Below are 20,627 nucleotides of genomic sequence, written 5' to 3'. Positions count from 1 at the left end.
CATAGCAACACCTACAAACACGTCTTATTCTGCCTTTACACTAAAGATAAATAGCCAACTAATTTTCACTTTTGCCTTGTAAGTGGAATCAAAAGGCAAAAGGTTTCTTTCCCAGATGGATGATGCATGTAGTCAATAAAAAATAAATATTAACTATTAACTGAGACAAAAGAGTGTAAAAACATTCTTATCTCTCAAAGAGAATTAATCTAATGTAGAGGCCCAAAGTAAAGGGAAAAAAAATATTTTATTCTGGGTGTGGTAGCTAGACATTGAGCGACGGAAAGTTAGGAATGATCAGAAAAGCCTTTACGCTCTAGGTTATGGCAATTTTTTTATTTGCAAAAATGAGAAAGAATAAAATAGGAACATCAAGGTTTATTGAGGATTATCGGTCTAACTCAGACTCATAGAATCATAAAATTGAAAGTGACCTGAAGGGGTGATTCAGCCGAAGACATGTCACATACATATAAAAAGAGGGGTTATGTCCCATAAACACACTGCCTCTATGGACTAGCAGTTCCTCACTGCAAATAATGATAGGTATGGATATCAGCAATAGTTCTAGTTAAAAATGGGTTAAAATAGATCATTGAGGATAACTATTGGGCTTAAAATCGGATTAAATTTTCTTTGAAAGAAAGAAGTTGAGATAGTATTTTAGCTTTAAGAACCTCCCCCATAAAAGCCACAAGTCACACGTCTAGGAGATCCCTGCAAATGGAATTAGGAATGAGGGTGGCACTAATATTACTTACTCAAGGTGTAGGCAGTGTGGGGTGGGGAGGATGTTGGTAGAATGGGGTGGTAGTGACAGGACATGCTGCAGCTGGGAACCTCCCCTAGATGGGAATCTTAGGTAAGGGAAAGGAAAGGGTAGGAACCCCATCCTCCGCATGCCCGTTTGGGTCTGTCTGGGTCTGCGTCCATGTCTGGCCATCTGTGGGTGGTGTCTGTGCATGTCTGTACATGTCTGTACATGTCTGTGCATGGGCGCTTGTGCATTCAGTTGTTTCATCCTCATGTACTGGTGCTGCCTCTTCAGTCCTTGTTTTCCTTCTAGCTCCTGTGATTTACAAATCATTCTTGTCTTCTGCCTTCTTGTCTGCCAATCTTCCCCCATTAAATTGCATGCACCTTGAGGTCAGGGAAAGTGTCCTTTGCCTCAGTTTTTTTTTTAATGGTATCTATTAAGCACTTATTAAGTGCCAGGCACTGTGTTACTACAAACTGGGGTAGATACCCACTAATCAGGTTGGACATAGTCCAAGTCCCACATGGGGCTCACAATCTTAATCTCTATTTTATAACTGAGGCAAAGGGAAGTGAAGCAACTTGCCCAAGGTCACTCAGCGGACAGGTGGTGGAGCCAGGGTTAGAACCCAGGTCCTTCTGACTCTCAGGCCTGTGCTGTATCCACTAGGCTATGCTGTTTTTCTGTTTTTCTCTCCCAAGCACTTAATACAGTGCTCTGCAACCAGTAGGTGCTCAATAAATATGATCGATTGACTGATTGATTGATTGGTTGGCTGGCAGGGGAGAGACAACCCACATCTCTACTCCTCCCTTTGAGGCTGACAAGAGCTTGCTTCTGTTGGAACATAGAGGCAACCTACTACCTCTGTGTTCCTGCTGCTTCTTTGCTCCCTCTGTGCTCCTTTTTTGCTCCTTCTCCTCCCTCTATGCTCCCTTTGCTTCCTCTGCTCTCCCTCTGTGCGCCCTCTGCCTCCTCTGTACTCCCTGTGGGCATGGGGGAGGAAGGAGGGACCCTCTCTGGGCAGGGGTGATCTTGGGCATGGAATGGTAGGGACCCCTGGGTACCATCCCCGCCTAGACAACCTAAGGTCAGTGACCGGTGGAGCACGCAGGTGATCTGGAAGGCTTCCTGGGGGAGGTGGGTTGTCTCCCCCCTCTAGTCTGTGAGCCCATTGTTGGGTAGTGACCGTCTCTATTTGTTGCTGACTTGCACTTCCCAAGTGCTTAGTACAGTGCTCTGCACACAGTAAGTGCCCAATAAATACGACTGAATGAATGAATGACAGAGAAACAGCAAAAGGCTCTGTACTTCACAGTAGGAGTCCTTCTATTCCTTCAGCTTTTCTGGCCTCCTGGGGGCTGCTCCTATAGGTGGAAGGTGGGAGATGAGAAAGGGAAAGTGGAAGGAATAGAATTCCCCAGAGTGGAGTGGGGAGTGGGAAACTGAAGTGGATTTGGGTTTTTTTGTTTGTTTTTTTTAAGGAGTGAGCCAAATTAAAAGAAACATGAATTGGGATGTTGAAGTCAGCATAAAACTAGGCAAACTCAGAAAAAAAAATCCACACTTTCGTTAAAATGCATCCAATGGCACAGGGGAAAAGGTTTCAAGGGACATCAATATATGACAATCCCCAGCAATTACCAAATTCCACATTCACTCTGTCATGCATTTCTACCAAAAGAAATTGGAGTGTTAAGACACCAGTTTACAGGATTTTTTTCTACAGCCACTGCTCCATGTTCCATCCAGAAAATGCTGAAGGGATGAGTTTTCTGATCTTCTCTGGGCCTTGAAGCTTCTAACTACGGAAGCTTTGGAGTTGTGAGAAGTTCATTAACTGTAGTAGGAAGGATGTATGGAAGAGGAAGCCAAAGGAACTTCTCTAAATTTAAATAAGGTGAGCCTGTGAAGTGCTAGGTGCATAGTAAAGGCTGATCAATTCTATTATTATTATTATTGTTGTTATTAACATAAGGGAAGGTTCAGATTTGATTTACAGTCCAAGACCTCACTCATAAACCAGATGCACCGTTTTGGAATAAATGAACTTGAATCATGAGTGAACATTAACAGTAATACTTATTCTATGAATCATTAATAGAAACCTCTGAATGACTGACATGTACTGAGCATGTGCCATGTTCAAAACACTGTAGAAAGTCCTGGGGAGAGATATGTGGACACTGATTCCTGATTTAGGTAAGATTCCTGGCTCACCAATAAGAAAGGAATGGGTGGAGAGCAGACATTCAGGGAAAGAGTGAAATGGCAATATCAACAAAACAATAAGAGTAACACCACATCACTATTATAGGGAAGCAGTATGGGCTAGTGGAAAGAGTATGGGCTTGGAAGTCACAGGACCTGGGTTCTAATCCCAGCTCTGCCGCTCATTTTTGTATGACCTTGGGAAAAATCACTTGACATCTCTGGGCCTCAGTTTCCTATCTATAAAATGGAGATTAAATCCTATTCCCTCCTACTTATACCGTAAGCCCCATGTGGGACAGGGACTGCGTCCAACCTGATTAACTTGTATCTACCCCAGAGTTTAGGACAGTGCTTAACAGTAAGAATTTAACAAGTACTATCATTATTATTGAATAACCTAATTATTGATTGCAAGTTAGTTCTGAGAAGATTGGAAAGGCAAAATTCTAAAATGCTAATTGGTGATGGCACAAGTAATAAATGGCCTAAATGAAGGCATTAACTGGTCCATTTTATCCACGGGGTTCTCTCGCTCAGCCTTTAATATATGCTCTGGATCCATGAAGGAATGGCTCTTGTTTTGGGTTGAGGGGCAATGTGGGCTATGTGTGATGTCAGAAACCCTCAGGAGAGTAGCAGGATGAAAGAGATCTCAGAGAACGACTAGTTTACAGAGTCTATGAGAGTGACAAGGATTTTCAATGATAAAACAATCGAGGAAAAAACATTGTAGACTTTAAAAAAATCAAGAACAAAAGCTGTCAGTAATCACTGGAGAGCTTTTTTTTTCATATCTGTTCAAATCTGTTTTTTCATTATTTTTCTTGTTTCTCAATCAGTTTTTAAAGGTCTCCAAGATAAATAAGGCATGCTACAGATTTTTTACATTTCTTGCTCAAGCACACTGACATACAGGTTAACTGCCATCCTTCTGACATGTGGGTTTCCATGTCATATCCACTGTGGTTCTTGGATCCTCTTATTTTAAAAACATCAGCTATCAACTTTACCAAAATGGTATCTTCCAGAAAGCAATGTAGGGGTTTCTTTTCACAAAGTCAAGACACAGAAAAAAATATTAAGCCACCCACAATGGAGAGTTCTGAAAAGGACAAGCACTTTCCTTGCCAAACAGTTGTCAGGGAAAGAGTAAACAAAACAAAGCCAGGCAAAAACAACAACAATATATACAAACCACTCCTCCCAATCAAGCTCCAGTTTAACTAAATAAGTGTACCTAACATCATCCCCTTAAAACCACCCAACATGAGACCTTGAAGACCACCAAGAAGAACTTAATTGAGATACAGTGAGGGTACAGAGACAACTCTCCTATCATTCCGGGAAAGATCTGCCCAAGAAACCAAAAGCAAAGAGAAGCAGTAAGAAAGGGGCCTCGGATCTCTGCTGCTGAACGTTCTATTGCAGGGTTTTTTTTTGTTGTTGTTTAAGGTTTCTGAAAGTAAAACAGGAAAACACAGTGTTCTATTCTACGAGACAGATAGGCATGTTCATTCACTTTCAAGTTGATGACAATTTTGTGGAGCAGGCTGACAATATCAGTGATGCTATCAAAAGATGAAATTGTCTTCTCCTCTGAAAGAAAGGGTTTGGGAGCTTTGAAAGCATTTCCTTCATGTATCTGCTTAGGGCAAAACCCACCATTACTATCACGTCTGTGAAGGTTCATAGGACAGACATTAGGTCAAATGGGGGCAAAAAGAATTGAAAATGGAAGCAATGTACTGAAAATTTCAGGCAATAATCAGAGCTGGGAGCCACTGGTCCATGGATATAAACACCCTGAAAACCAATTGATGCTAATGAATCCCCAGCTTGAATACAGGCTAGGGCAGAGTGAGGGTGAAAGTTTCAGCAGTTAATAAATAGATGGGCACATTTCACTTCGAGTACCAATGTCTGCCCAAACCCTGTTGCCTCCCGGATCAAGTCTAAGATGATCTCTGACTCCTGGACTCCTTAAGGATCAAAAATGTGAGTAAACTCTCTTCTTGTAGAGCTGCTTCAGGTCAAACTGGCAGCTATAATTTCCTGCTGGTGTCCTGCAGTGAAGGATTCCATCTATTGTGATGCGCAAGGAGAAGAGAAATGACTACTTTAAAACGAAAGTAAGGCAGCCAAAATATGATGATGTGTCATCATTAGATGAAGAAAAACAACAATGGAAACACCTATTCAAGCCAACCTGTATGGCGACCCTATGCTCCCACTTCCAAGCTACCGCTAAAGCCCATTGTTTGTTTCTGGAATGACCTCCTCCCTTTTCCTTCAGTCAAACCAAGTCCCTCCCCTCTTTCCAGCCTTACTAGAAACTCATCTCCTTACTGAAACCTTTTCTGATTAACCACTCCACCCACTGCACTCCAAATCCACTTCAGCTCCTTCAGCACTTCCGTACACATCTGCCAAGTAGTAAGTAGAGAGTAATGGTAGTAATAGTAGTTATTAAGCGTGTATAAGCTCAGTGCATTGTACAAGCATTTGGGAAAATACAGTCGTACCCCAGATTATGAGCACGCCACAAGACGTGAAACTGGGGATATGTCCTACACTGAGCTGACTCACCCAAGCTTCCTTTCTTCAATTCTCTCCCCACCCTTTCTCTCCTTGCCCTACTATCTTCCCATTCTCCCATGCTCCCAGCAGGTTTTCTCTCCTCTCCCTATTTTACCATAGTGCTCCAGAATTTTTTCTTTTTTTAAACCAACCCTGGTGACCCACAAGGCTGCATCCAAACTGTGCACTCCACACACTCCACACCCTCTCTTCTCTTTCCTTTTTTCAGGTCCAGCTCCCAGCCCCAGCTGCAGTTGTAGGAATGGGGGCAGGGGCAGACTGGGATAGGATGGGGGGAGAAGGATGATGGATGGCTTGAGATGAGACTGCTACTCACCCACCCCCCACAAGTTTATGGCCCACCTTCCACACCCAAGTCCAAGACAGGGACAGGGAGGAATTGAGACTTGGGTGTGCTGGGCCATAAACTGGGGCAGGGGAAGTGAGAAGCAGCACAGCCTAGTGGAAAGACCACAGGCCTGGTAGTCGGGAGACTAGCGTTCTAATCCCGGCTCTGTCAATTGCTTGCTGTATGACCTTGGGCAAGTCATTTAACCTTTCTGTGCCTCAATTTCCTCACCTGTAAAATGGGGACTGAATACCTGTTTCTCCCTCTGATGTAGACTGTCAGTCCCATGCAGGACAGGGACTGTGTCTGACCTACCTAACTTGTACCTACTCCAGAGCTTAGTGTTTGATACATAGTAAGCACTTAACAAATGCCATAAAAATAAAAAGTTGTAGGGCGAAGTAAGTGGGGAGGTAGTGGCAACTGCTGTGGCAGCCAGTAAAGTCAGAATTCAAGGAATAAAAAGCCAAAATGTGGTGCTATATCAATACAGTTCAGAATCAAGGGAGCCTGGGGAGGCAGAGAAGATTCCAGGACCAGGGAAACAGGAGGCTGGTGGGAGTGGGGTACAGCTCAGTCTGAAAGACTGGAAGCTCACTGTGAGCAGGGAATGTATCTGTTTATTGTGGTAGTGTACTCTCCCAAGCACTTAGTACAGTGCTCTGCACACAGTAAACACTCAATAAATACAATTGAATGAATGAATGAAAGCACAATATGAGCAGTGTGCCCTTCTAGGAGTTTAAAGGTGCATGTCCATCTTTGGGGAGGAGTTAACCTGTTACGGGGAACTTTATAACAAAAAAAAAGGCTGTTGGTCAACCTAAACTGGACAAATTATTCACTAAAGTTGAACAATCACTTCCAGAGTCATCAGAACAGGCTTCTACTTCTGAAGCCCTCTGCCAATAAAATCATAATACCACTCCTCATTTAGTTATGGTTGTGATGTTCTCGTCTGAATTGCTTCTACAATGATTAAACAATGGTCTACTGGCATTTAAGCTACTGCAATTAACACACAAAAGAATGTCACATTACTTTGCCTGGGGTTCCAGAGCAGATTCTCAGACATAACATGAAAGTCAAGGGGAAAACATATTCCATGATACAGCAACTCGCAATTCTACCAAATTTTCAACTTCATCATATCGTCAGGTGTGTCCTTTACCACACAAGCAGAACAACACATTCCCTGTTCACATGGGGCTTACAATTCAATGAGAGATCAGACATAGAAAATACTCAAATCCTGGCTCTGCCAGTTGTCAGCTGTGTGACTTTGGGGAAGACACTTCACTTCTCTGTGACTAAGTTCCCTTATCTGTAAAATGGGGATTAAGACTGTGAGCCCCCCATGGGACAACCTGATCACCTTGTAACCTCCCCAGCGCTTAGAACAGTGCTTTGCACATAGTAAGTGCTTAATAAATGCCATTATTATTATTATTATTCACAAATAGTGGGAGCAGTAGGAAGAAAAAAGATCGGCTAGAGAGTTGAATGAACCTACAAAATGAACTAGTCGAATATATCAAAATAAGTAATTCAGTCAACAATTCAGTAGAAATATATCATAGTGCTGAGAGCAGTTGTGGGTTGATATACCTTGAGATGTGAGAAATCAAATGAGGGAAAAACATCCTAAAGGACATAAGATTTTAGGAAAACTTCAAAGATAGCTGTGGCCTAATGGATTTTGAAAGGAGGTTGAGGGGACAGTTCCATATGCTGTTCCATGTGTGACCAGCATGAGCGAGGGGCTAGAGGTGGGAGAGTCAAGAGTGAGGTACAGTTTTAGAAAGTAAACTTAGGAGAAGTGAAGTGTGTGAGCTGGGGAATGGTGGATGAAGAGAGCCACTATAGAAAAAGGCTGGTGGAGAATCCTGAAGTCAATCTTTAAGATAAGGTGCCCATTATTTATGCCTAGTGGAAAGAGCACAGGGCTGAGAGTCAGAGGACCTGAGCCCTGATCCAAGCTCCGCCACGCTTCTGCGGTATGAACTTGGGCAAGCCACTTCACTTCTCTGTGCCTCAGTTCTCTCATATGCAAAATGGGAATTCAATACTTGTTCTCGCTTCTACTTACACCTGATTATCTTGTACCTAGCCCAGCACTTAGAACAGTGCTTGGCACAGAGTAAACACTTAATGAATACCACAATCATTAATTATTAGTATTTATCTGATATATGCTCATATTCTTATGGTTGCTTGTCTCTGTTCTTGCAGTGAATACTGAAGGCCAGAGAGCTTGTTTTGGTCTTCCTTTGTATTTCTTCTAATTGCCTTCTAAAGAGCTTTGCGCACAGTACACTTTCAATAAAGCCTGTTGTTGATGACAACGATGATACTGATGACAATGATAATGACCTACATTGGCTAATTCGGGAAGATCCAATGATGATTTTCCGGCAGGACCCTCTGGGATCTGTTGTAAAATTTTGTGGGAAATCTTCATCCCACTTGAACTACAGGGACCAAAAGGGAATTCCAACATGGTCACTGGCTGATTTGAATCTGAGATTATATTCAGATGCTCCCATTGCCCCGGTTCGTCAATCAAGAGCTGTCATCGTCACACCTCCTAATTGCCATTTTTGGTTTTGTCTTAAGAAAAGAGAGGAAGTAATGCTTCCTGAAAATTCGAAACCCTGAAGGCATTAAAGGTGGATATGGGACACATTTACAGGCCTGCCAGTCAGGAGATCCAGGTTGTGGTATCTACAGCATTTCAAAGACTATGTTTAGAGAGATGTGCAGTTTGAAAGGGTTATCTCAAGGGACTGTAATAATTTCATATTATTCAGTTAATTTAATGTTTGACATATTTGGGGGAGGAATTAGGCATCCTAAAAACTTCTCTTTTCTTCTTCTCTTATGATGGGGTCTGCAGCAGGTGAATTTTTAGTTTTTATTAGCAGCTGACAGGTATCCAGAATCACCTGTCAAGGATATTCTTTGGTAACCCTCAATCAAAAGAAAAGGGTGGAGACAGCACATTTCCTCCACATGGAAAGAAGGTTGTAATGACAGCATCTGAAGAAGAAAAACATTCCCCAACCAGGATAGAGCTACGATCAGGAGCTAAGTCATCTTGAGAGTTCCATTTTTTCTATATGTTGACTATTTTCTAGTGGACTCCAAAGGGACTAGAACCCAGAAGTATCAGACAATAACTTTAATAAGCCTCTTTGACTAATGAGATTTACATTGAACTAGACATTCTCTAGGGGCAAGCTTGCCCTGAAAGTATGGTACTGTGAATCTAGGCAATAATCCCTGAAATGCAAATCATTCATTCATTCATTTATTCAATCATATTTATTGAGCGCTTACTGTGTGCAGAGCACTGTACGAAGCACTTGGGAAGTACAAGTTGGCAACATATAGAGACGGTCCCTACCCAACAGTGGGCTCACAGTCTAGAATGGGGAGACAGAGAACAAAACAAAACATATTAACAGAATAAAATAAATAGAATAAATATGTACAAGTAAAATAAATAAATGGAGTAATAAATACATACAAACATATATACATATATACAGGTGCTGTGGGGAAGGGAAGGAGGTACGGCGGGAGGGATGGAGAGGGGGAGGAGTGGGAGAGGAAGGAGGGGGCTCAGTCTGGGAAGGCCTCCTGGAGGAGGTGAGCTCTCAGTAGAACCTTAAAGGGAGGAAGAGAGGTAGCTTGGCGGATGTGGGGAGGGAGGGCATTCCAGGCCAGGGGGATGATGTGGGCCAGGGGTCGACGGCGGGACAGGTGAGAACGAGGCATGGTGAGGAGATTAGCGGCAGAGGAGCGGAGGGTACAGGCTGGGCTGTAGAAGGAGAGAAGGGAGGTGAGGTAGGCGGGGGCGAGGTGATGGAGAGCCTTGAAGCCGAGGGTGAGGAGTTTCTGGCTGATAAAGCCAATTCTTCTATCTCCACCCTTCTGGAAGCTTCTAGTTGGGAAAATATCTATCCCAGAAGGGCAAACTATGGCCTATGGCAAAAGGGCAAAGGAGATGAGTCTGGAGCCCCTTCCTCCACATCAGCTCCACCATCCTCTAAACATTGAAAGTACTTTCTGATTTACGTCAGTGTGGTTAACTAACCTCTGAACCTGCACATGTAACTAAGTGCAGCTCAAGTGAATTGGCAAGTGGTGCTGGTTCATGGGTGCATTCAGTGGGATTTCTTCAGTTACGACTTGCTCAGTTCAGCCACAGCCTTAGAGCAGCCTTAGAGCAGCCCCTTCCCCAGTGTCATGATTATGAACATTATCAGAATATTCACACTAAATGACTCATATTTGGAGAAATAGAGCAAAGATTGAGTATGAATAGCAAGACCTGAGAAATCACTCATGGTGTTCTCAAATGACCGCAAAAAAGAGATGGGCTGGTTTAAGGTAACCTTGAGTCCTCTAATTCTCCAAATCTCCAAATGTACTATGATTTGAAACTAGAACTGAGATGGAATTTGAAATATCTAACAACATTTCTACCTCTATGGAAAAAAGTGGAAAGAAAATGTGTATGGGGTCAATGTTCCACAGGTACTAAACAAGAGATTCTTGCTACTGATGGATGACTACTGTCCTCTGAACTTACCTATAAGATACTCCTGGAGATACCAAACAATGTACCTGAGTTCTTTCTGTGTACAAAACAGTGTACTAAGTCACTGGATGTTTTGGCTCTTTTCTCTCCTTCAGATCTAGCCTACTAATTCATCCAAGGTTTGCCAAGGGCATACCAACATCAAGCTCAGAAGCTGTAAAGGGGAGAGCAAGCACTGCCCTCTCCTCCCTAGTCTTCCTTGATGCAGGCATTTTTTTTGTTTCATTATTTTTTAAATGTTACTTGTTAGGCACTATGTGTCAGGCACTATACCAAGTGCTGGGAGAGGCACAAGCTAATCAGCAATGGGAAGTGGTATGGCATAGGGGATAGAGCATGGGCCTGGTAATTAGAAGGTAATGGGTTCTAACCCTGGCTCTGCCACTTGTCTGCTGTGTGACCTTGGGAAAGTCACTTCACTCTCTGGGCCTCAGTTACCTCATCTGTAAAATGGGGATTGAGACTGTGAGCCCCTCATGGGACAAAGACTATGTCCAATCTGATTTGTTTGTGCCCATCCAGTGCTTAGTACAATGCATGGCACATAGTAAACACTTAACAAATACCATGATTATTATCAGGTTTGACACAGTCCCTGTCTCATTAGGCCTCATGGTCTTAATCCTCATTTCACAGATGGGGCAACTGAGGCACAGAGAAGTTAAGCAACTTGCCCCAGGTCACACAGTAGACAATTGGCAGAGCTTTAGGCCACACTGCTTCTGCAGTGTGCACTGAGAATGTGCACTGAGAATGTGTTGGAAGGGAGTATATCAGGAGTGGTCACTTTGGTGGAAAAGTTACTACCAGAACACTCCAGCTATCCTAACTCCAGGCATGGTCTCAAATGGCAGTCTGCAGTCTTCACAGCATTCCAGCATAACAATGATCACGTCCTTATGAGGGGCATAGGGTGGATTGGGTGGGAACACATGTGAAGCACATGGGAAGTGGTATGCCTGATGGAAGGAGCATGGGCCTAGGAGTCAAGGGACCTGAGTTCTAATCCTGGCTCTGCCACTTCCCTGAAGGGTGATCTTACACAAGTCACAACTTCTCTGGGCCTCAGTTTCCTCATCTCTAAAATGGGGACTAAATTCCTGTTCTCCCACTTAGACTCTGACCGATCTGACTGTGTGGTCTCTATCCCAGTTCTCAGCCCAGTGCTTGACATAGTAAATGTCTAACAACTACCACAGTTATTATTATGATCTCTGCCCCTGAACACAGTCTGAAGAGGCATCTCTTCATAGACATACACTAATATGCTACGCCCCATGTAAGGGGAAGACTTGGTCTCAATCCCTGAAGACTCAAAGAGGAGAAAACCAGGCCAAAGCTGAAAAAAGAGAGTAAACAGTAATGGAGTAATATTAACCTGAAGTCGGGCAATACTATGAAAGGATGAGCGAATCCCACCTGCAGAGATTTGGGAAAACTAAACAAGAAATACACACACACACACACACACACACACACACACACACACACCTGAGCACACACACAAACACTTGACACCACCTGTGCGCGCAAAACGGAAGCTAACCTTCCTTGAAATATGCACTAGAGTTGGTCAGCTCACAGAGGCAGGAATGTCTGTCTGACTGCAAGAGTCCCAAAACAAGCAGTTTCCCACTGAAGCACGGCTGAAAAGAAAATAAAAGGATTTAGCAAGAATGGGCTACCAGAGACATGATACTGGTATGACGTGCAAGCCAGAACTCGACAAACTCTAAGTTAGACAACAAATATTAAATTCTCTTATCTGGGCAGTAATGATTTGGGGCAGAATGTAATGAATACTTTTCATACTGTACCATTTGCCCAGGAAGTGGTTTGTATTTGAGCCCAACAACATCAACTATTTTTAGTCTTTTAGTCTTTAGGTCTAAACACTAAGGGTCAAATTCTGTCCTCAGCTACACCCACTCAACTCCCACTGGCTTGATTGCTAAGGGGAGAACCTACTCCAGAGAATTTAGCAATGCCCTTTTTTATTTCCTAGCTTAAATGGAGCAAAGACTTTACATTAAAGCATCATTTGTAATCAAGAGCTGCATGGCAGCTCTTATTTATATATGGAGACTGTGAAAAATGCCGTACCAAAAATAAGTGTGTGTAAAATAACTTACACACACACCGTCTACATCTCATCATTCTCATCATTCTCTACGTCTAATGGTTGAAACTATTTTCCACTCTGTGACAGGTTAGAAAGAAAGAATCCCAGTTTAAACGGTATCACCTAATTGTTCAGGCTTTTATTGAACTGAAACCTGATTGTCTAATCTTAACAGATAAAGAAATGTAACTTCCTGTTATTTAGAAAACAAGTCATTAAATATCCTTCATCTCCACATGTGACAGAAATAAGCCTGATGGGGGTTACAATTAGAAACCATAAAGTATCAGATTAAATAAAGTCATTTGGACACTGGTCAAAATTTAAGGCTCAGCATTCTGAATAGAGGAGCTTTTGGACCCGCATGCTCCATTTTCAAGGCTACCGGAACTATTCCGAATCCCTATGGAACAACAGATTTTCGTGACAATAAACTGTGCTCCCGTGAAGGAATGGATCAAAATACCACTTAAAAATCATGGGTTATCACAGTGTTCCGGACCTTGACTTCAGAGTTCAGCCAAAACAGACACACCTAATTTTGTTTATCTGGGGGCCTGTAATACTCCATGAAGAGGAAAACTCTGTCCCCTCTACCCTCACTAATCCCTACTTCTTAAAGGAACCCTCAGTAAGATAATGAATCCTTTAAACGTTACATCTTGTGTCTTACATTATTGTGGTGCAGCAACTCTCTACATCAAACAGTCAGTACTATTACAAAGTGGGCTTAGAAGAGAGTGTCTGAAAAGGAGCTGTGTGAAAAGAAGTGGAAAATTAAAGCTGAAGCAGTCGAAGAAGGGGCTTAATTTACTGGCATGTACAGTATGCAAATGAGATTACTCTCAGCTTAACTGCATCATTTATGTCCATAATAACGGCATCATCATTACAGGGCTCAAATTAAATTACACCATAATTAGCATATCAAAGTGATTGGTTAAAGTTTAAAACAAATACCCAATTTTGTTAATGAACAGCTGTAATTGTCATGTACACTTCAATGAAAACTCCCTAAACAAATATATGTTTTAGAACAGAGCAAGAATTTTGAAGCAGACAGGTCTGCAGCAGAGGTAAATTGCCTAAAAATAACAGCACAGACGAATCTAGGAATGATAATATATGCTCATCATTTTCTGGTAATAAAACATTCTATCAAAACAAGACTTTGCTGTATATTTAGACGCCTCTGTCACGACTGAAAATGACAAACTGCAGGGACCTGTTTCTACTTGCAGCACAAACTGTTGATAGCAACGAAAGGGTGACCGGTCTGGAACAAGCAAAGAAGATGTTCAATGCCACGTTATTCCATTAGCTTCCCACACTTATTCAGCGTTAGAAGCTTGCTAACTGGTCTGTCTAGGCTGCCTTTTTTTTCCCCTTTTAGGCTGCTTCTCCCTCACACCCCAGCGGGTATCAGGTTAGAAAAAAAAAAGAAAGAGATGGGACTTGCTAAAAATATGGTGTGGAGCAGTACTCTCACAAACTGATGACTTGATAACATATTAGGCTGCTTACAATTTAATTTATTCTAATCTAATCATATCTACACAGCAGTTTCAGAGGTGAAACTGTACAGAGGAAGTTTTTGCTGTTCTCTTCTTATTAAATTAAAGGGGAGGTGGGACTAGTTTTGTCAGTGTCACACTCCTATTGTTAATTGTATACAAAAAAAAAAGGATTTTACCCAGAAAATGCATTTTCCAACGGATACAAGTTATCAGACTATCTCAAGAGAGTTTTTACAATGACAGCTTTTATAATAATTCTAGGTAAGTACATGAAAAGCGGTAGTGTCAAAGTAACAGGCTCCATATAAAATATGATCCACCTTCCTCCTCTCCCTCCCCCCCAACCTCTCAACAGTCCTCCCTCCCTTCTGCCATTTGTTTATGCTGATACATATTTGACTGTATCATGTCACGATGACATAAAACAAGGCAGGCAAAAATATATATTATCAAAAAACAGGCAAGACACTTTTAAATATATTTAACAAATTGAATGTCTTATTAAATCTGTATTATCTAAACAGTGTTCAAAAATTTAAGGAAAGTAGCTTTTCATTTTATTCATCGAGGAATCCATTAAAGCTTAAGCTCTGAAGTAGTATGTAAATTATGTGCCTTTCAAGGTAGAGCTAGGGCAAATTCACTCCATCAACTAATGATGAACCTCATTATGTGCAGGGAGTATTCATAATGAGGAAACAGCCACCCGCCATTCCATGTTCAAACATAAATCCCTGTAAAATGTGAATATCTCTTGGTCTAATTAAAGGCTACTAATTCCTATCACTCCTCTGTTGCCCCAAAAGAAAATAATAATGTATTTTAGAGCATATAACTGAGTTTCTACAATACACCAATTTGTGCTTAGACTTGAATTGTGCTTAGACTTGGTACTTTTCAAAATTCTAGGACAGGAATAATCCCCAGTCTTCTGAGATGAAAACTTTTGGTTGCTAAAGTTGATTTTTGCTAAACAGTTTGGACTTATTTCTTTTTAAAGAGCTTCACCTTCACATGGGCTACATAAATAACACATCCTGCAATGGAAACACAAAGATGATATGAAGCCAAGGAATCGGTGGGAATGTACAAGAATGATAATGTAAAATAAAAATCTTAGCACTCAAGTTCAGTTTGAGAGCAGAGATATCCATAAAAACCCAGCAACTGTGAAATGAACCAATATTCATATTTGAACAACAATGATAACTGCAGGTATTTAAACCTATTTTAAAATGATACTTTACATTAGAACAAACTGTTCATTTTTATTCCTGTTTGAACTAATGAAAAAGTACAACACAGCCCAACACAATCCACAGGACTATCTCATAAAATAACTGCGTTTGAAATTTTACTGAAAAAGATGGAATACTTGTAGCAATGCCAAATATCGTTACTCTAAAATATGTCAATATCTCACATTCTTAATTTGCTCTTGCATCAAATCATGATTTTTCTCTACAGTCTAGAATAATGTAGGCAGGTTTCTAGCCCTCTCAGCAGATTCTTCTGAATAATCCTTATGGTTTATATTATTTCCACTTTGAATCATGTAGCAAACCACATTCACTACATTTAGCTAATAGAAAATCTTCACTGTGGCAGAACACAATATCAATAGAACTTCAAAATTACAGACTTGAACAATTAGGAAATAACTGAAAGGTTCCCAGGGAATTAAAGCACTTGGACGGTCACTGAAAACGGCACGTTACAATGACAGTCAGCAAAAACAATTCAAGGTTCATGTTAAACATATCCATTGCTTTTCTGTTCTGATAAATTTGAACAGAACCTATCTGCTACTAGAAATTTGGACACGACAAAATCGTCTATGCTAACACCCAGTTTTGTACTAAAAGGCATACATATGAGTGTAATATCAATTTAGATTTTCTGGACCTCGGTTCATTATATAAAGGATGCTGCTTCTTTAAGTTGCATAAAAATAAACTATACTACAAAAAGCTGCTACAGTGTACGCTCACTCATTCCTAGGCTCCATGGATTTTTTTTTTCTCCTTTTAGGTCAGCCAGTCATGCACTAGGAAGACAACCCTCCAAAAATAACTTGTCCCTCCCCCGGAGCACACAGTTTAACAACCTACCTTTGTTCTGGTGTTGCAGATAATAACAGGCAAGCCTCAATACCATGAGGATTTTGGAACAACCAGGAGGGTTCAGAAAAACCACAAGTAGAAAAGAAGAAATAACAGAAAAGCCTCTAATGAAACAGTTGTTGCTGACAATTGGTAACACCAAGCAAGTATTTTCTGCACTGTTTTCACTACAGTGAGTACACCTCTGTTCCATCAACATCTAAAACTAGGGGCCTTTTTAGAATCCATGCATGAAAATTAAAAGCAGTTGCTTTTGTATCTCGGTTTGGGAGTGGAGAGACAAAAAGACCTAAGCAGTATTTCTTTACAATGTCTATATCACTGATGAGCATTAGTTTGAGTGAAAAAGGTCCCAGGCTAAATCAACATTCTTACCTTAATGTTCCTAGTAAAAGGTTCCAGCAAACATAACTCATGAAAGGCGTATGCAAAGATATGTCTCAAGGAATTAATCCACAGCCCTCAAATGAATTGCAAGAAACCACTGGCTTACATTTCCAAACAAATGTAGCTCAGCTTGGGCAGCATGGTATAAAGCAGGTTTACATATAAAGAGCTATGTGGCAGAAGCAAGAGTTCTTTAGGATTTATCTGACACTTATTTTCCGGGAAGCCTTTTGTGGAGTTGTGCCGTTTGTTTCTTATTGTCTGAGAAGCAGTTAGAAGCTTCTCCCTGAGGGGGCCCCTCAACCCCTAGCCTGGCCGCTTTGACGGGGAGGTAACCATATTAGGATGTGTATGGTAAAGTAAACAATAACATAGTTGCAGTGAAATGGAAATTTTTTTTTCAGCTAATGGTGTTGGTGTCAGTCCCGTTTTTAGCCTTTCCCACTAGTTTTGCTTTCTAGTTCCAACAGGGGTGTGTGTGTGTGTGTGTGTGTGTGTGTGTGTGTGGTGTGTGTGTGTGTGTTTGTTTTAGCAGCTTCCAAATATCTAACTGCAAATTTGCTGAGAATGTTTGCAATGTTAGGCACAGCTTTTAACATCCAAATAAAGATCCATGCCAGTTTAATCATTAAAGGATTCATGAATTTTCAAAACCTTTCCCAGAACCAAGTCCCCTCCTCTCCCTCCCACCCTCACTTCCTACTTCCCACTTCCCAACCTCCTGGCCTACATTCCCTTCACTGCCTCCCCCCTCTCCGCCGCCCCCCCCCCCCCCCCCCCGCGGTTAAATTATTAGGGCATTTTAGAATACTTAAAAAATAATAATAAGCATTCAAGTACCTCATTGCAGGTCCATACTCTTATACTGACATTGACTTAGATATAAGACTTTGTTTTATGTTATGGGGCCCTTCGATAAATAAAAAATATTCTTTTTATTCGTAAAATATAAAGAGAAAGAGAACTACAAGTAAGAAAACTTTTGCCAAAGAAATGAACTTAAATGAAAATGTAATGCCATTTTGTTGACACTTTTAACAGATTTTTTTTTTAGAATAATGCATTTAGGGTGTCCCAGCACACCCTGGGATTAGCAAGTGGATCCCAGGGTTGATGGACACTATATGAGTGCTTAGTACAGTGCTATGCACACAGTAAGTGCTCAATAAATACGATTGAATGAAGGAATATGCACTAAGTCTGAAATGCCATGGCTAGCCAGAGAGTCAAACTGAGCAAGTTTCCATATCTTCACACTGTCGATTAGACAAGTGGCGGTAGTTATTTCAAGCAGTTGTCCTATAAGGACTGCCAAAGTGAAGATGTTTAAAAATGTACAGAACAACCAGGCTTGGAGTGTTAAACAATAGGAGAAAATGCAGCACTCCTTTTAAAGTAACTTTATGAAAACACAGGGATGATCTCTGTACCAGGCACCAGGACGATAACATATGATGTGAGGGGAGGAGATTCATACAGGGAAATAAAGTTGATAGAAAATTCTGCGTGCAATTAAGAGTGAAGTTAGATTTATTTTACAAATAAAATGCACATGTCTTTGGTTACACTTTTATAGCTCACAAACAAACTGGTAATCCAGGCTGGGGATCAAAACCTAGTGCTGTTCCCTAATTGCATCTGTGCTTATCATATCCATATATCCTACAGAAAGAAACTTAAAACCTTTGCCACTCATGTTTTATTAAAACGTGTTTAGAATTCTTCCTAAAGATATGTTTTAACCCCAAATAGCCATGAAATTAAACATCATATGCTACTTATCTACACTGCTGTGCAAAAACTGAAGTTGAGTTAAACATAGAGATATCAAAATCAATATATCACACAAACAAGTAGCAGTTCAAAAGTTCAAAGACATGATGGCCAGTTCACTACGTCTTAGCCCTCAACCAATAATAACTTGCCTCCATCACTCCTCATCGTATAGACAATTTCATGGCATCATTTTCATTAGCCTGTCTCATGGAAAATTGCTAGCTATTTATGTGTATGCTAAAATAAATTAGCCATTTCATCGAGCAGTGTGATTCTTATAAAATACATTAACACAATACTCGATTTTCCAGTTGGAGTAAATAAATAAATCAATAAATTCAAAACTGAGGGATTTTTTTTTATTGTGGAGTCCCAGCTCTCAGCATAAGTGTTTTTATTGGGCTTATTTGTTTCAATAAAAATTGAAATGGACCAGTGATCTTAGCACTAGGTTCTGAAAAAAAAATCTGTTTAATATTTGAGAACCCTGGTGCCGGGCATTTTATATGGATTTTATTCAAAAAACATTTTTTCCATTATTGTACAGCTACCCAATTTAGAGTTTTTGCAAAAGAAAAGGAGGGCTATTTAGTTTCCCACGTGCCAACAGGATTGGGCATTTATTCATTCATTCATTCAATTGTATTTATTGAGCGCTTACTGTGTGCAGAGCACTGTACTAAGCACTTGGGAAGTACAAGTTGATTTATGTGTCAGAGATTCAAGTTTGGTAGTTAATTTCAAATTTTTACCCATTCAGGTTACAGCAAGCAGGTACATCACAGAGTTAAACAAGCTTTTTCTCTGAGAAGCAAGAAATGGCAGTGGGAAAGCTGCCAATTGTACTCTTCTTTCACACCTTACAGAATGCCATTGATTGTGGCTTTGGGAAGGCCATTGATTCCAACCCCCAGAGTAGGGGTAAAGTGTCATGATGACAATGGGAAGGAGAAACATGATGGAGCATAAATCAAACTATGAGTGAGGGAAATGTAGCTCTAAAAGAGAAAGAACTTCACCCTACTTTCAAAAAGATAGTGCCACATATAGTGTTAGAAATACAGCATTCTATTTTTCCTAATCCAACTTGAACATACATTTCCACAGTTAATAGGTAGACAATCCAGAAGTCCACTCACATGATTTACCTCCGAAGCCTAGGTAATCTGATCATTAGCCATTTACCACATCTTCACGTCTGAACTTAATCAGATACCACAGACTTAAAAGAAAACTCCAAAAGCAGTAAGAAAACTCCAAAAGCTGTAAGACAGCAAGTCTAAGGAAATCACATAGTAGGCCTAAAATACATTTGATAAGCTTTGCTTGGCTTTTTCATCCATTTCCCCCCATTCTCCCCTCTCCCACCTTGTTACTGAAAATCTAAGATTGTCTGACCTGGTTACCTTGTATCTTCCCCAACACTTACAACAGTGCTTGATACTCAGTAAGCACTTAACAAATGCCACTACTATGTTTTGTTCTATGTAAATATGGCAAATAATCAATCAATATTCTTTACTAAGCTCCTACTGTGGGCAGAGCACTGTACTGGGTACTTGGGAAACAGAAATTCAGAGGGAAAGGCAAGGTCCCTGCCTTCAAGGAGTTTACAATGTAGTGGGAGCTTACTGTCTAGTGCAGAACTTCAAGCACATCTAAACACACACACACACATAGCACACCCCCACCCCTACACACAAACACATAAACTAAACACTTTTCCATAACACTGGCATGTATACCAATATATAAACCAACTCTCATTAGATTAGGGAGTGGAGAATTAGGGAAAGCATCTCTGGGCCTGTGCTTGTGCTAACTATCCTTAACCAGAGGACTCTCGCTTTTCTCATGACCAAGAATTGGAACCATGCACAACCTTTCTCCTTTTCCTCATCACCACAGTACCATCTAGTACAGTCAAATCACTGGCTTTCATCCTTCACTCTTCTGGAGAAATACTCCAATGCTCTCTTCCTCCTCTCTTTTCCTTCCTTCGCCCTCTCCCTAATTTCCCCAGCTTTCCCCACATTTTCCCCAAGTCCTTCTACTCTCCAAAACACTTGCCCCAACACACTCCTCATGCGCGCGCACACACACACACACACACACACACACACACACACACACACAAATCTATACTTCCGAACAACAGCCACCATCCACATGCATACACACATACACACAGATACTGGA

The 20,627-nt window shown here is 41.0% G+C and overlaps 1 protein-coding gene across 5 annotated transcripts in view; it reads right to left on the bottom strand.

Moving 5' to 3' along the window:
• FOXP1 (forkhead box P1) overlaps window positions 1-20,627 on the bottom strand; it is a 358,788-nt gene that overhangs the window by 300,186 nt on the left and 37,975 nt on the right. Inside the window, exon 2 of one of the 5 annotated variants that reach the window (XM_038740740.1) lies at window positions 12,050-12,149. The exons of the other annotated variants lie outside the window; for them this stretch is intronic. The gene's annotated coding sequence lies outside the window, so the exon portion shown is untranslated. The remainder of the gene's footprint in view (window positions 1-12,049; window positions 12,150-20,627) is intronic. 5 annotated transcript variants of the gene reach the window in all.

This window comes from Tachyglossus aculeatus, chromosome X1 (genome assembly GCF_015852505.1).
Source record: "Tachyglossus aculeatus isolate mTacAcu1 chromosome X1, mTacAcu1.pri, whole genome shotgun sequence".
NCBI lineage: Eukaryota > Metazoa > Chordata > Mammalia > Monotremata > Tachyglossidae > Tachyglossus > Tachyglossus aculeatus.
The sequence above is the reverse complement of the archived record's forward strand: the minus strand, read 5'-3'. Positions and strand labels throughout refer to the sequence as shown.